The sequence below is a fragment of the Anguilla rostrata genome, chromosome 13 (genome assembly GCF_018555375.3).
Source record: "Anguilla rostrata isolate EN2019 chromosome 13, ASM1855537v3, whole genome shotgun sequence".
NCBI classification, from domain to species: domain Eukaryota; kingdom Metazoa; phylum Chordata; class Actinopteri; order Anguilliformes; family Anguillidae; genus Anguilla; species Anguilla rostrata.
The window spans coordinates 19541619-19557550 of NC_057945.1; positions in this window are offsets into that span (position 1 = coordinate 19541619).

Sequence of the window (15932 nt, forward strand, 5' to 3'; positions counted from 1 at the left end):
GCCTGAAAGGCTAGTTTTCATCTGCTATCCCTGGCCATATGTTTAAAAGGCAGCCTTTACTTGTCAGAATTCAGTTGTCGAGGACTTTGAGGTGTATATTAAAGACACACCCCTTCTTCTGTACAGGCAGTGTTTTCCCTAATAGACGGTTGTTAAAATATTTATTTTGCGGTTCCTATTGAATATAGAAGATCGGTGGACTATCAAAAGTAGCTATACGTTTGTAGAATTGGACTTCTCACGTGTGGTCTATTGATCACATGGTGTTGACGTAACGGGGACGGCTTATTGATGAGCGCTGTCCGAGGTTCTGGATCCGTATTGATACAAAGCCTGGTCTCCAAGACGAAAAGATATGGCAAGCCGGCGGTAACCTAGCTGGAAAAAATAAATTCCATGATTAAGAGATGGAGATAGGACGAGGCAAATATCACAAACAATCTTTAGTTCAAACGGATAGATTTTGTACTCGAACAACACACGCCGACGTTCGTATTTGCATTTTAGAAAGTCAGTTCCTGGTTCCTGAACATTGTCTGCATAAAATGTAGGCTTGACTACTTTAGGCTGCCTTAGCTTTGTACTTTGAACTGCTTTAAAGCAAACGAAACCAGCTACTATTCGTAATGATGGCGCACATTGTTTGCATTAAAAACGCAAACATATTATGGGGCTTCCAGAAATCACGTGGTCATCCTGCTTTTAAAATGATAGCCTACAGTATGTGTAATCATAACGTAATCTAGAAAATCTTATTTCGCTCCGTTGTAGTAGTGACCGGTACTGTCACCACTTGTGATTATAAATCAGATCGTGACTCTGATTAAGCATTTACAATATGAGCAATTAGAAAATGTGGATGGTGAATTTCGTCACTGAAAATTGTCGATAAACTTGTTTTGGTTAAAATGCTGCTAGCCTCTGCGCTGCACTTTGATGGCGCTAAACTGGTGAGCATTAAATAATTATTGGTTTTGTAAGCACGGTGAGAAAACCCGAAGCTACCTCCGTTGTCACACCACTCGCCTGAAACCCTCAACACGGGGTCCTTACTTTTCACGTGTCCGCGGGCCTCTGGGATTTTGCCTGAAGCTGCAAGGCAATACTGATCTCACCCGGAATCTGCTTTGAACAGAATTACGGGTACGATTTCGCTTCTTTTTTTTTTTTTTTTTTTGCTAAATGGGGTAATTTATTAGTGGTGACCAGTCATTCCCAGCCACGCGTTCGCAAATAAACCCCCTTCCCAAATGTCTACCCTTTTGATCCTCACGCAGAACAACTAATTATAAGCAAAACGGGGAAAAAACAATTGCAAACAACAGTCGACACTACAAATGAACAGTCGTGTTGTCAAATTTCCACTGCTACCGAACCACGGCCCAAATACGTGGTTGACTTCAATATATAGTCTGTCCCACGACAGCACAATGTTCTAGCACTCAAGCACTTCGTACATCTGAGGTGAAAAAATCCGTAAACATATTATCGAAAGTGCTCCACGTTGGTTCCTGGTAAATTGTATAGTCTTTTTATGTTTTACTCAGTAATTGCAAACTGAAAAAGATCATTATTTAAGAATACTTATCTTCCAGACGTTTCCCTAAACGTTTCCCTTTTAACTTTGTTGTAGATTTACTTACACACATGATCATGAACAGTTCCAGTGTATTTTGTGGTTTGCACCTCTATTTTAATAATGGTAGCGTCCGATAAAAATAATCACTGTATCCATTTTTTTATTCTGTTTTTATCATAGCAACTCTATTTCATAATAAATACCATTACTAATAATACTACTACTACTACCACCCCTACTACTACTACTACTGCTACTAGTAGTAGTAGTATACAGTACTAGTTATAATAATAACAGTATTATTATTATGCTACATAACAATTGCTTTCACTCATTTTCACAACAGTTCCAATGTGCAAAACTCTTAATGAAAACTATGAAACTGACATGCAGATTTCCTACATGAAGGCCACAAGTGCAATATTTACATACAAAATGAAAAATTCGAAATTACTTTTCCTGTTCTCTGAATACAGCCAGCTCATGTTGGAACAATGTTCTAATTACTTTTGATATACACGCATATCATTGAATCAATTCAACATTGACAACATTTCTACAAGAGTGTCTCATCCTCACCAGATCTTTCTTGATGACAAGAAATGCAATTATTAATTTTAAATGATGTATTGAACTAATCTGACACAGTCGTACCTATTTTGGGTTCAGTATGGGAAATTTCAGGAATATGAGCTGAAATGTAGATCAGGGTGTGGAGCAACAGCAGTGTATATTTAATCAAGTATTAGAAACAGCATATGGCATAACTTTTTGACTTGTTCATTCTGTTGCATAATCATTATCGGATACATTTTGAAAAGTCACTACTTGTCAAGTTATGCTTGGTACCTCTCAAATAAATAGTTTTTCTACATCAGGTTTCTATGTCAACCAGGTCTGGTGCACATCATTTGGGCAGACTAGCCCCCTCAGCCGAAGTCAGAGCAGAAGTGGATAGGAGTCCCTGTCGCGTTTCACTATTTTCAACCAGGATGTGGAGAATCCAGGCTGCCCAACTGGCAAGTAGGTCACCTTCATGTTGGCAATGGGGGGAGCATGTAACCTACGTACATGTACTTCATTTCAACTTTGTGGAAGGCACACTGCCGGACCACCTAGTTTCTCATAGTCAGACGTACAGTCTCACAAGCGCACTGAGAAGTCAAACAATTAATTCACATGAAAATATTAGAGCCTACTGGAGTGCAAAAGTGTAATCTTTGAGGTAAATGAACACTGGCCAAAACACAGTATGTAAATTGTGATTGTGATTTACAACCATTGCATGTGTTTCATTTCAGTTTATATACATTTCCATTTTGGACACATTGCAGTAGCTATTGCTTTTCGTGTCTTGCCAAATACTTCACTCCAAATTGTTTTGCCTTGCACAGTATCAACGATTTAGATTTTTTTTAATACAGCAAATAGATATAACAAAAACAGAATGCTTACGGTACATATCAAACATATCAGGTTTTTTTTGATGGTTGCAATTTGGATACTTTCAATATTTTCATCGTCTCGAACAAGCACGTAAATAAGAAACAAGAGACTGAGAATGGAAAATTGGACTTGAAAATAAATGCGACTCAAAACCACTCTTGTCAAATAGAACCACACGAGTAATATTATTGCACATTTTTATTGTTTAAAACAGGACCAAATCATGCGAAGCTTCTCGCGCAAATAATAATCTGTCAGCCCAAGGTAGTGACATTTTCATTAGGAATTATTCGGTTTTCAAAAGCAATGCGAGCGTGAATACCTTCCATGTGAGGTATTCAGGCTCGGAAACTCAATCATGGAATATTAAGAGCTTCTTATACATTAGGAATCTATGGGGTCACTGTATTCTGGAATAATAATTTACTGTTAGTATGTGTTCTGACAGAAGAGTGAATGTTTGCTTGTATAAACTGTATATTAAAAGTGAAAATCTAGCGTCATATAAAAGCATATTTAAAAGTAGTGACCATGGGTCCGACCGTGGGCCATTAGGCCTAGATAGGCTATTACCACCTTGAGGCTTGGCCGTCGGCTTTGAATATAGTGTATGTTCGTCAAGTCTTTCAAGTAGAGTGTCGGCCTATAATGAGTTGCCATGTAGGAGTTGGTATAAGCAGCTCTATTTATGTGAAATCAAGTGTAACGTGTTTTTTAATGGTATTCTTATCTCGAATGATTTAGTTTCTGTGATGCGTTAACCCGCGAAAAAGGATGTGCGCGGCCTCTCAGAATTAAAGGCAAAATATTTGAGGGCCAGCTCCAAGTCAATTTTCCATTTTTTCACGGAGCGTAACTTCTCTGTCACAACACTGTAGAGGTAGATCTACTTCTCATACAAACATGATGCTGACATATAATCAACCACGATATTTTACACGGATGCAATTTTCACTGTCTGTCAGCCAAGTAAAGCGAAGAAAAATCGTCATACAGACATCATGAGACAAACACAATCAGGCAGTTTTCTCCGTTACCTAGTGCCCGAGATCAAACCTATTAAACGAACAGGAAATTCTAATTGTGACTGCAACCATGGAACGCATTTTGTACATATGTGTCACGTGTTAACCTATCACCCGACTGGTGTTCTGTAGATTCTTTCATTTAGAATAATGATTTGTCTTTCTATCAACACTATAAATACGTGTCAATTTAGCATTCCAGATGTTGTAATTAGGAAGTTCTGTTGTCAAATACATCTAAATGGAGCAGTTTTATAAACTTCAGTAGGGTATAGTTATTTAGTCGTAACCTCACTCATGTCATCCTGTGAAGTAACACAGGGAAAATACCTGGACGTTTGCCAGAGGGAAATTGTGTGTTTTACGAAAGCAATCGATTTCACAGATGACCACGAGAAATCACGCGTAAAATGTGATTTAGATTACTTGTGCGTAAAAACGTTCCTGACATTTAATTTGTATTTATTCATACGTGCATACCCAGTACGAGTTTTATAGTCGTGCACCATAAGCTTGTGTATATTTGTATTTATTCACACATAAAAATTGCGATAAAGACGAGGTATTATATAAAAATAATTATTTAAAAAAGTAAACATAGGCTACTTGGACTATTGCAACCAAAGCACTTCTTGATCACCAAGTCGGCTATTTTATGTGTTCATGTAGGCATATTTTACGAACAAAAGGAAGTTCATTGTGCCTTAAAGAGTTCTATGCCTATAGGATTGTTCGTCTCGCTTCACGTGTATCTGTCCAGCAACGGGGTATGAGGCTGTTACCTAAATAAACGAAAGAAAACACCAATAGGAGGACGGTCCAGACACTTATTTTTCCAAGAACATAGTCCAATTAAGAACCTGTAAACAACATGGTTAGTATGCCTATTGTTATTGCTTGCTATGCTGTAATTTGCTGTATTTAAAATGAAAATAACTGCGGCGGTCTCCGTGGGTAGGCCTGCCAAGGTCTGATCTATTTCAGTAGAGTTTTAATTATGAGATCACCTGCCACTTTATAGTGGCCTAATTTAATACCCCGTATGCCATATACACAACGATGTTCAACCAATATCTCCATGTCGTTTAAACAACCCCGTGGAACAAATGGCGTTCAAAAGAAATCATCTGTTTAACACCGTGTGATCCCACAGTCCCGCTAGGTGGCGTGCATTAACATTTAAAAGGTTACGGTATGGCAGATTATTCAAAACCGTGAATGCTTATATTCCATTTGGCTTGCTTTTTCTCCAAACAACTCAGATGATGTCAGTTATTTTTTATGTTTTTAATTATTTTAATAATAGGCTATTTAATATTCGTTTTCAATTATGACAGCAGTGGACATATTTATCGCAATAGTCTACAAGTCCTGAAACGATCTATGTGTTTATAATACCTGAATATTGAGTGTGTGAGACACTGATAGGAGATAGGCACAGACAGTAGTTCGTGTGTAATAGGCCTACTGTCTTCAGTGTTTCATTTTCCTCGCATCCACTTCTCTGTCCGTCATATTTTTCACATCAGTGTTCCTGTCGGCTACATTTGGCAGAGGAGGAAACAATAGTTTGTAAATTCTTGTAAATAAAATGAAACAATACATGTTCACTGATGGCAAACGTACAAATGCCGCGCATAACAAATCAGGAGGAGATATTCAAAGAGGCCACAGGACGGCATTCTGGGCCTTTCTCTTTAAAGATGAATCTCTTAATTGAAACGTATTCGTTGTGAAGCTAGGAAGGATGGCTAACTAGGCCTGAAGGCATCAAGGACAACTCAACTGTAATTTGTCTCAGCATCTGTCCGTGCGACTCTCGCTCGCCATCACATTTCCATCAAATGTATGACATAGACAACGTCGTAGAATGGTAGTGTGCGTAAAAGTGCGTAGAATTGTTGTTTTTCATTATTGGTAGTGGTAGTGGGTATATTTTATTGGAGGTTGAGTTAGGTAAGGCCTATTGTTTTTATCAAGAGATAAGATCTAACGGGGTTAACATCGCCGTACTTTTTAGGCCCAGTATCCAACACTCTGGATTAGAATTAATGTGACAGATCTCCTCGTGACCAAACGTGAGTTCCAATGACGTTCTTGAAGTCCCTCTCTTGGCATTCACCGCGTGCCTTAATTGTATGTATATTAAATCAAGGTCCGCGGTGAACACGCAGAGCGGAAACGCAATCTCTGGCCCATTTCCATTAAACTCTCTCTCTCTCTCTCTCTTTCACACACACACACACACACACACAATAGTGACTGCGAACGAAGCTGGCTCTGTCTAAACGCAGACTAACGTCACAAAACACTGGCCTATTCTCGCTTGTCACTGGTTTTGCACCTCGCCACACGGGACATTTACTTACCTAGACTCACGTGATTATTTTAGCATCGCATAGCCTCAATGCATTCGATTAAACGATTGGCCGAACGGTATGTATCATACCATGTATTACTATCTTATATTAGTACGCCAAAACAACACTTCAATTCGTGCACCAACACACTGCGCCGATATGCACGCAACATGATGCGATGTAGCTAATAGAAATGATCTTGCACCTGTGCTATGCTGGAGACCTTGTTTTACACAGGCTACTGAATACAACCGCAATAATGACAAGCTACCCAACAGTTTCATATAAGAATCACACGCCGATTATAGATTTAAAGAACAGCCCGAATAACACTGGCATGAACCACCATGTCCCTTTTAAAAGCAGCTGTACTTGACTTTATTTTTAATGTCTGACGTTGTTTGTTGGTTCCCTTATTCGAAGTCTTGCGTAAACGTTAATGTTTTTTTCGTAATTTCTCCCACGAGACCGACTCCCGAATAGGACAGTGGATTAAAACATGAAAGAAAATATGAAAATCCGCAATCAATATTTTGTTTTTTAAAACAGAAATGATTGTAACTGTGTCCAGCTGGCTGACAGACAGAGAATGCGGTGTTGTGGTCCACTGCAAACGCCCTCACGATGTCCGTCACTGAGTAGCCTAGGCTATGCTATTTTTGTGTGTCGATTTGTTTGCCGGCTGTATACCGTACCTATTGCACGAGGAAAACAAGACAGCTGATTCCTCTCCTCACATTGCGTTATTTTCACAATATTTCTTCTCCAAAATATCCAAACATGTATATTACAACGAATAACGTCCGTATTTGTTCCTGTGCTCTGGATGAAAAAAACAGCCTTTCCTCGTCATAAGTCCGTAAGCATCCTGCGCGTGCCCTCCTCTTTTCATCTTCTCTCTGCCCTCAGCCACAGTCTTTAATCGGACAGGGACGTGTGCCTATCACTTTTCCATGTTTTCTTCTTGATCGTCCTATGTAGCAGTTTTGGGTCCTGCGGTGCGTTTTTTCAGCGCCTCTGATCCATTCTAGCGGATTAGAGCTCTGTCTTTCCATCCTAGACACGCGCAACCTTCTGCTGATTGGGCTCAGCGCGAGAGGATTACATCGGGACATAATGACGTCATGCCCCGAGCCCAAGTTCTTCCCCATTAACCAAATCCTCATCAGCAAGATGTCCTTGAAACCATAGGGGCTGACATTCTGGGTACCGCAAGACATTAGTACATTAGTGCAGTTCATATGCATCGTACACATTTATGTTCTCGGGCCAACATGCACGTACATCTTAATAGATGTTTTTCTCTCTTTTTTGTATAGATTTGTAAATATATAGCCCGCTACATTTATGGTTTTCCTCGGTTATTGTCAAATACGTCCGGATAGTTATAACTGAGTTTACTTAACAACCGAATACTGCCAATATTGTATCAAAATCAAGTGGAGTAGGCCTAACGTTTTTTAATGAAATTCAGAGATTGATAACAGAAGACTACATGCGCACAAGCACACATACCACTGTAGGACAGAGGTGTGATATAATTTCACGCGAAGAACACAAATATATATTGATGTGAATATAGGTTTCACAGGTCTGTTTTTAAATACATGGCCCTTTTTAGGTCTCCTAAAAACTTCCTCCTTTTAGGTTTTTGTTTCTATTATATATTTTTTCATGGGTTTATGGGGATATCTATGAGCAAATAGCCTATGTAGCGTGAAATTAATGTGTATACTAAATTTTACAAACCAGATTAAAGCATCTCCTAAAGACTCGATGCGACTTTGACATTTCTGGTACCAAACACAGGATTTCGATCCTGTTACAGATTTTTCAGATTTTTCAGATTTTTTTTTTCTATCATTCTGATATTTCACGTTTCAAGTGTAAAATTAAACTGAAAAGGTATGTAGGCTATTTAATTGTAATTTATTAATAGCCTATTGCTTACCAGTAGCATACTGTTGGTTTACCACATGTAGGCTAATAAACAAAACATAAATGAATATGTGACAGATCTGCTTTGTACGGAATCACCACAACATAAAATAAGTTTTAAAATGTTAGATTATATATGAGATGTTGGTGTTCAAGAGGAGTCTGCACAATGTTCTGGACTATCGTGATAGTGTTTGCAATAATTTAAGTATAAGGGTATTGTTTTTTTCATAATACACAAAAATGACGAATCGAAAGGATGCTTACTCCAAAACTAATTTATTTAATGATTAGTTTTTGGTGCCGTGCAATGATTATGTGCTGTGCAATTCGCTGTCCATGGTTTTGAACAGAGCAAGCAATTTGCATTTTTTAAAACTTGTAACTTTTTAACGCATTTCGCACGACGTAGCTTATCTTTAGCCACTAACTTCACTTCTGTTCGAATGGGGAAAAGCAGACGATTCATTTAAGATGAACAACATATACTAAGTCTAGTTATTGTAATTTTTGAACGTCAGAGAAATAGCCTACAGTTTAATTAGTACGGACATTAAATGGAGGCTTAAGTCAGTGCGCTATACAGGCAATAAACGTAATGAACGTGCCCACAAACACTGTCAAAATGTGATTTAATTGTATCATTTGTCTTTTTTCTGACGCTACGTATCATCAGTTATTTATTATATTAATAGTAAACTACATCTGTACATGCATTGAAACAGAATGGTCTTCAAATGTTGAACTTATATCTCTCTGAATGAAGTGTCCCCAGAATCCTATCAATCTGTGTCCCAGAAAATGTTACAGGATCCTTCTTTCACTGACATCAACCCTCCCCCCTCCCTTTTTGATAGAACAAAGACGCTGAGTGCAGCAGCTAGTGAAGTATGGTTCAACATACAATAGCGTTTGCCATAAGTGTTTAGCATCAGAGCCCCGCTGAATTTCGTTTTACAGAATGCTACCGAAATTCAACTTTTAAACCATTTTTATTCACACTAACACAACCGTCAACCTAATAGAACAACATATAAATCTACACATTATCAAGACATTTCACCTATCATATTCCCTGCCCTATGGACTTTAAAACACCACTGCCAACTGAAGTATTTTTATGATTACGGCTATTTAGAACAGAGTTACGGAACGTACACTGCAGGACCAAAGTATCGTAACACAGTGAGAAAAAAAGGGTGCTGTATAGCTACCGATGACCTGCTGCAATTGCGCGTAGTTCGTGCAAGATAACCTGTAAAGAGAAGCTATTTGTTTCCTTACACATGGTACTTTGAAGGTTTCGCGCCCCAACCCATCGTGGCTCCCGGATTGTTTTCCCATTGATATGAAAATGCGGCGTCGCAATAGAGGTAGCGGTACTGTAATTCAATGTATACTGAAAGGCACACGAAGATAGCGAATGCGGATAGACAGAACGTAAAAAACGTGGCCTGCGGTCCGTCTTTTTCAAGCAGATTGGCTTGAGTGGGCTCTGCATCTTGAACTGAATGAAGGAGGAGCTGTCCCGGTGCATTACAATGACATTCAGCTCGGCTCATTCACTATCTGTCCAACGGTCTTTGGGGTAGCAAATCCATCTCGTCGGGGGGTCGTAGCCCCCGCATACGCCCCCAGTCCCAACACACTGTCACCACAATGACTGTAACAATGAGGGGGTTGAGCTGACTACAGTTATGCAAGGCTTGAGGCTGAGCTCTGTAGTCAGCAGAAAAAACGCTTTCATAGGTTTAAATTATGATCAGCGGATGTGCATGCAAGTCGTTGTTGGTCACCGGAACCACAGGTCAAAGTGAGGTGAAAATGGCAGGGGCTTAGATGCTTTCAACGATACCCCCCAAAGTCTTAAGACACGTTCACGCGACACAGATGCACAGAGCAGGGGGCAAGGGTTTCGTTAAAAGTGTATAGTAGGCCCAAAGTATTACTGATGGTTTTGACTTCACCAGCGATGTGTTTGGATAGCAGCTAATTGCTTCACATACACTGCTAAAAAATTAACTTTCACGAGATTTAGCAATAATATTTCGCGGTAAAATATTGTAATCAACTGTGAAATCAATGGTACCTGGATTTTACTATATTTATCAGTAATATAACTATAAAATATTGTAACCAGAATTTTACTTTGAAACCAATGGTTACCTGGCTTGTGTCATGTTCAACAGGAATATTTCATGATGAAACCAGAATATTACTGTTAAATCCATAAGCTAGGCAAGTTTACAGCAAATATGGTGACATTTAAATCGAACTGGACCTTAGCAGCATTATGGGATATGGCGGCTGTGATTGAAACCTAGTGAAGCGGCACCTACGGCAAATTCAAAGTCGACTACCAGACAGATACGATCAGTATTAAGCAGTATTACGTTTTATTTTACTGTTCAGGTAGGTTTACTAGCAGTAGCTTTTACGACTGTAATATTTTGCTACTGCGATATGGCTGTGCTTTCATTTGTAAGGCTTTGTAGTCGGAGTGTGTTGTGTCAGATTATGAAGGCAACCGATACCGTTAACTTCACGTTAACCAAGCTATGTAAAATCATAAAGTCAATTAATTAATGAACAAATTAATTATATTTTGGGTTTAAGTCATTTATCCTTTTCTTTTGAAATATGGTTGTTTACGAGTTAACCTATATCAAATAATTAACCTATAACATATAATTATTTGAGAAGAGGGCATTGCGTGATTTAGCGTTATTTTACAGAAAGTATTACCTACTTGGATATGACATTGTCTTTGTCTTTATTTTTATTTTCCTGATTAAAAAAAAGTGTGAAATGCCAGCAGCCATATCACCGTGCTCTTTGCTTCTGCTGAATGGCTGAAACTAACTACTTGGATTGGAGACCTACTGGGAAAACTAAGTTGTTGCTGGAAGTAGTGTTGGTGGGCCAGTAGGGGGCAATCTTCCCTCTGGTCAAATAATCCCCAATGCCTGAGCGCAGTGATGTGGATGCTGTGCTGTAGGAGATGTCGTCTTTCAGATGAGGCATTAAACAAAGGTCCAGACTCGCTGGGGTTATTAAAGACCCCATGACACTCATTGTAAAGAGTAGGGGGTTCCCTGGGTTTCTGGCTCTCTCAACCTGCCAACTAATCACCCCATAATTTAATTGGCTAAAAAATTGTTCTCTCATTCTTCACCTCAGCCGATATGTGGTGAGCGTTCTGGTGCAAAATGGCTGCCGTGCATCACCCAGGTGGTGGTGGTTGAGGGCAGTTTCACCTTCATCACTGGAAAGTGCTTCGAGTGTGCTAAAAACACTATTTAATATAATGAATTGTTATTATTTTACAGTGAGTTAATGGCTACTGAGTTGCATTACTTTTACAGTTTATATGTGAAAATACCGGTGATTACTGTAATTTAGAAAGCATACAGTTATACCACAGTAATTCATGGTCTTGTTTACTGTGAAAGCACAGTAGGCTATGTAGTTATCATTTAATTGTAATTTATGTTATAGTAAATTACTAAATAAGTTTACAGTACATTACTGTGAAGAATACTGTAAATGTACTGCAACTAGTAGAAAATAATTTACTGTAAATTGATAGCCTTTTTTTTTTTTTTTTACAGTGTAGCCCATAGCCTATGCTTAATTTAGGCTACTCTGTAAATTGCCTTTGTAACTGTGATTTGTAAAAAGTGCTATACAAATAAAATAGATTTTGATTCGATTTAATAGATTCTTAAACATATGTGCCTACTCTTTCAAAAAGGTTTAACAAACAGGGACCTGTATGTACGGATATAAGGGCGCGTGTGATATAGGCTATTGCATGAGCCGAACCTTGACTCGGTGGATTTCCTACACGAGCGATGTAAACCCACCCCGTATGGCCAAATCTAGACACTAAAACACGAAAAGGGTCGCGATATTTTTTTTTTTTGTTTTTTTTTTTTTGTTCTTGTGTGTTGTAGCCTTATTGAACTGTAGCCTACTATTTTTAGGCACGTAACGAACTATAGCTAACCTTTTTGTCCACAGATGTTCTTGTTTATGGAGTGAAATGTACACATAAAGATAGATCTGACTTAAAGATAAAAATAAATATGTTGTTCTATACAAACCTGAAGAGCCCAAACAAGATCAACCCTCTCTTTCAGTGCAACACCCCAATAAGATAAAATAAAATGATAACATTATTATTATTATTATTATTATTATTATTATTATTGTTGTTGTTGTTGTTGTTGTTGTTGTTGTTGTTGTTGTTGTTGTTGTTGTTGTTGTTGTTATTATTATTATTATTATTATTATTTAAAAGGAAGAAACAAAAACGAAAATTTGCAATAATGCGTAGGTAAGGCTAGGTCGTTCCACGAGTAAGGGATAGCTGTGTGCCGACGGATTATACTGATTTCGGGATTAATGTCGAAATCCAAGATAGCTGGACGGTTTTCTTTTAACAATACAGCCAGAGGGCGCAAAGATCAGCTCTCCCGACGCACAGAGCACCTCTCACGTGACCAAGTGAGGGGAACAGGGTTGGATGAATTGTCACTAGTAGCATATTACATTGGTGGCCTTATAATACAAATAAATAGGCCTACATATTCTTTGGTAAAAACAGACTCGAGGTTCAAGTATGAAGGCTCGAAAACATATATTTAGAAGTTCTTATCAAAGTGATTCTGGTATTAGATCATTTTAGGAGTGATATGCTTTTTGTATGCTCTTCTAAATATTCCTTTTTCTTCTTGGAAGGGCTTTCATGTTTTTACTAAGAAAGACATATGGATGAGGCATAATTCTGCAAACATCTTCTAGGAGCAGGACCTGAAGAACTCTCTGGCATTGTGTGTGTAAGTATGGAGAAGAACCTATACAATGGGCAGCATTGTCTGTAGTGAGCCATCAAAGGGGCCTGGAAAGCTGCCTTACACCATCACAATGGCCCGTGATGATTTGAATGCTAGGGGGCCCACACTCATACATCTGGGAGGAAAGAGAAACAGGAGAAATGTAGAAAATGGAAATGAAAAAGATGAGACATTTGGCTCTCTCTCTCTCTCTCTCCCTCTCTCTCTCTCTCTCTCTTCATACACACACATACACACCCTATCAGTCAAACAGCTCCCCTCCCCCTGCTCCATGTTTAAAAAAAGAACCTCAACCCGGCCCCCTTTATGACAATCGACACTCCCCAGAAGGAAAGAAAAAAAAACAGTTCAAATGAGAAAGTTAAAGTTGGCTGAACAGATGAACAGTGGTGTAGTATCATTAGTGTAACTTACACTTTTTGATATTAGGATTCCTTCCCTTTTTGGGATCTGTGATGCCTTTACCAATTCAACAGGTAAGCGCATAGGCTTAAGTAGCATAGGCTACTTAAATCCATTTATTTTGATAGGTAAATCGTTCCGTCCGGAAAACCGTTAACAGGATGCTACATCTGAGAAAAAGTACATAATGTATTATTAACCTTAGTTTTTGCGACATGCCAATGCTAGAAGTGTGAAAATGGCAAGCGCACGTTTTATAGTGACAGACAGTCAGACACGGGCCAATGCTCCATCGTGGTGTAAACGGGGATGCACTGGGTAAGCGTTAATAGCCACAGAAAACACTTTTAACGACGAGTTCGCTGCCATCGATATTTATAATCAGTGGGCTTTTATTTCGCAGTTGATTTGTCTGAATGACTTTTAATCTCGGTATATATATATATATATATATATATATATATATATATATATATATATATCATGCTTTTTGATGTAGTTTTTTCTAAAAATTTGATTAAATATATAATATAATATTCTGACTAAAATGTGAACGCATTAATATCGGGTGCATTGTCACAATAAATGTATAATTACATATGTGGTGTGCAACTTTTACTTGATTTTTGTGTGTTTGAAAAAACTTTTGTGATTAAACTTTAAAAAAAAGGATGCAATTCCTACAGGGATCACCCAATATCGATGCAAATACCCTCAAATCTGAACTAACAGTCAGTGAATCCAATTGAACACGTGTTTCACTTGTAGGCAAGACCGGAGGCAAAAATCCCCCAAAACAAACAGGAACTGAAGATGGCTGCAGTACAGGCCTGACAGAGCAGGTGATGCTGTCTGCGGGTCGTAGACTTCAGGTAGTCATCAAATAATGACTAGTGGTCGAGGATGGCATTCCTTTTTCAGACTGAAATGCATACAGCAGCTTTCTTTCTGGCCTGATGAGAGATTGAGGCTTCATTAGCTCATTTGTCTGTTGATTGGTTTCTATAGCTCAGAGATTGAGAGCATACAGTATGTCAACCGTCGTCGAGCCTGATTCTCCCCATCACTCTCTTTCTCTCACTGTTTTAAAGAAATCCCCTTTTTCCCATGTCAGAGATGGAAACAGGTTTAGTCCTTCCTCTGTTCTCTCTGTGCATCTTCAAAAAGACCTCTGGGGTTTAGAAACTGCTGTGCAAGAGATGAACAAACCCTATCAGATTATACGAACATGTCAGAGATAGTGAAACAGGCCAGTCCTGTTTGGCCTTTTCTGTTTTTCCTGATTGCCACAAAAGTTATATGAGCTTGAGTCCCAGTCTCCATTTGAAAAGGCTGTAGCATAGTAATCTTTTTTTATTTAATTTTGTATTTATCTGATGTTTATTTCAGCAGGCATGCCGACTGAGAATTCAGTTTTCATTTGTAGTGAGAACCTGTGGAATTAAAGTGCATAATTCAAGGGACTGTGTAGGCAATCAAATGCAGAGGAGGGGATGGTGGAGGGAAAGCCACATAAGGTGAGCCAATTAGAAGGTAATTTATTTCATTTTATTATTTGGAAATTATGATAAATATTACACAATATCCGAGTAATATCCGTGCTATTTCAAAAAGTGTCAAGGATGTAAGGACAGCACCGTGTAACAAAAACATTATCCAATCAAAGAGCGGAAGAAAACACTTCCAATTAAAAAATGGATTCAGACAGCATGATAGTGCCACACCTACACACAAACACTGCTGTGATGGTGTGTAGAGAAACCTGAAATGGCTAAAGTGCATTTTTCTTATTAAAGCCCAATTCTCCTTTCGCTGACTAATTAACTTTTAGACTGCTCTATTGTACTTACAAGTGCGCAGTATTGAGGCTGGTTTCTCTGTGTTTCAAAGCGTTGTCAGTTCATTAAAAAGAACAATGAAATTGCAATGAATAATTTATAAGGTAGTCCTTTACTCTATTAAACACACCTTGTTAGTGTCAACGTTTGTACTGAGGGAAGGGGTGTGATGTGTATGTGCACAAAGTAAGCTTTAATTTTAAGATCTAATGTAACATTAACAATGGCTGGGAGACAGGTTATTTGGCAATAATGGTCATTGAGTACAAAAAAGACACAGTAGCTCTTGTTCTGTTTAAACTCTCATCCAAGGTTGGAACCATTTTTTCCTTCAATGGTAAAAGGTGCACCCTGAAAAGTCCTGCATGTTTCACCATGAACATGTTTCTGTTTGTACCCATTACTGCCGCGTACACTGTTATGGGTGTTTGTGAGTTCACGCCTCGTCAATCCCCAGGCCAAACACGCTTCATTAGGAGAGTAGG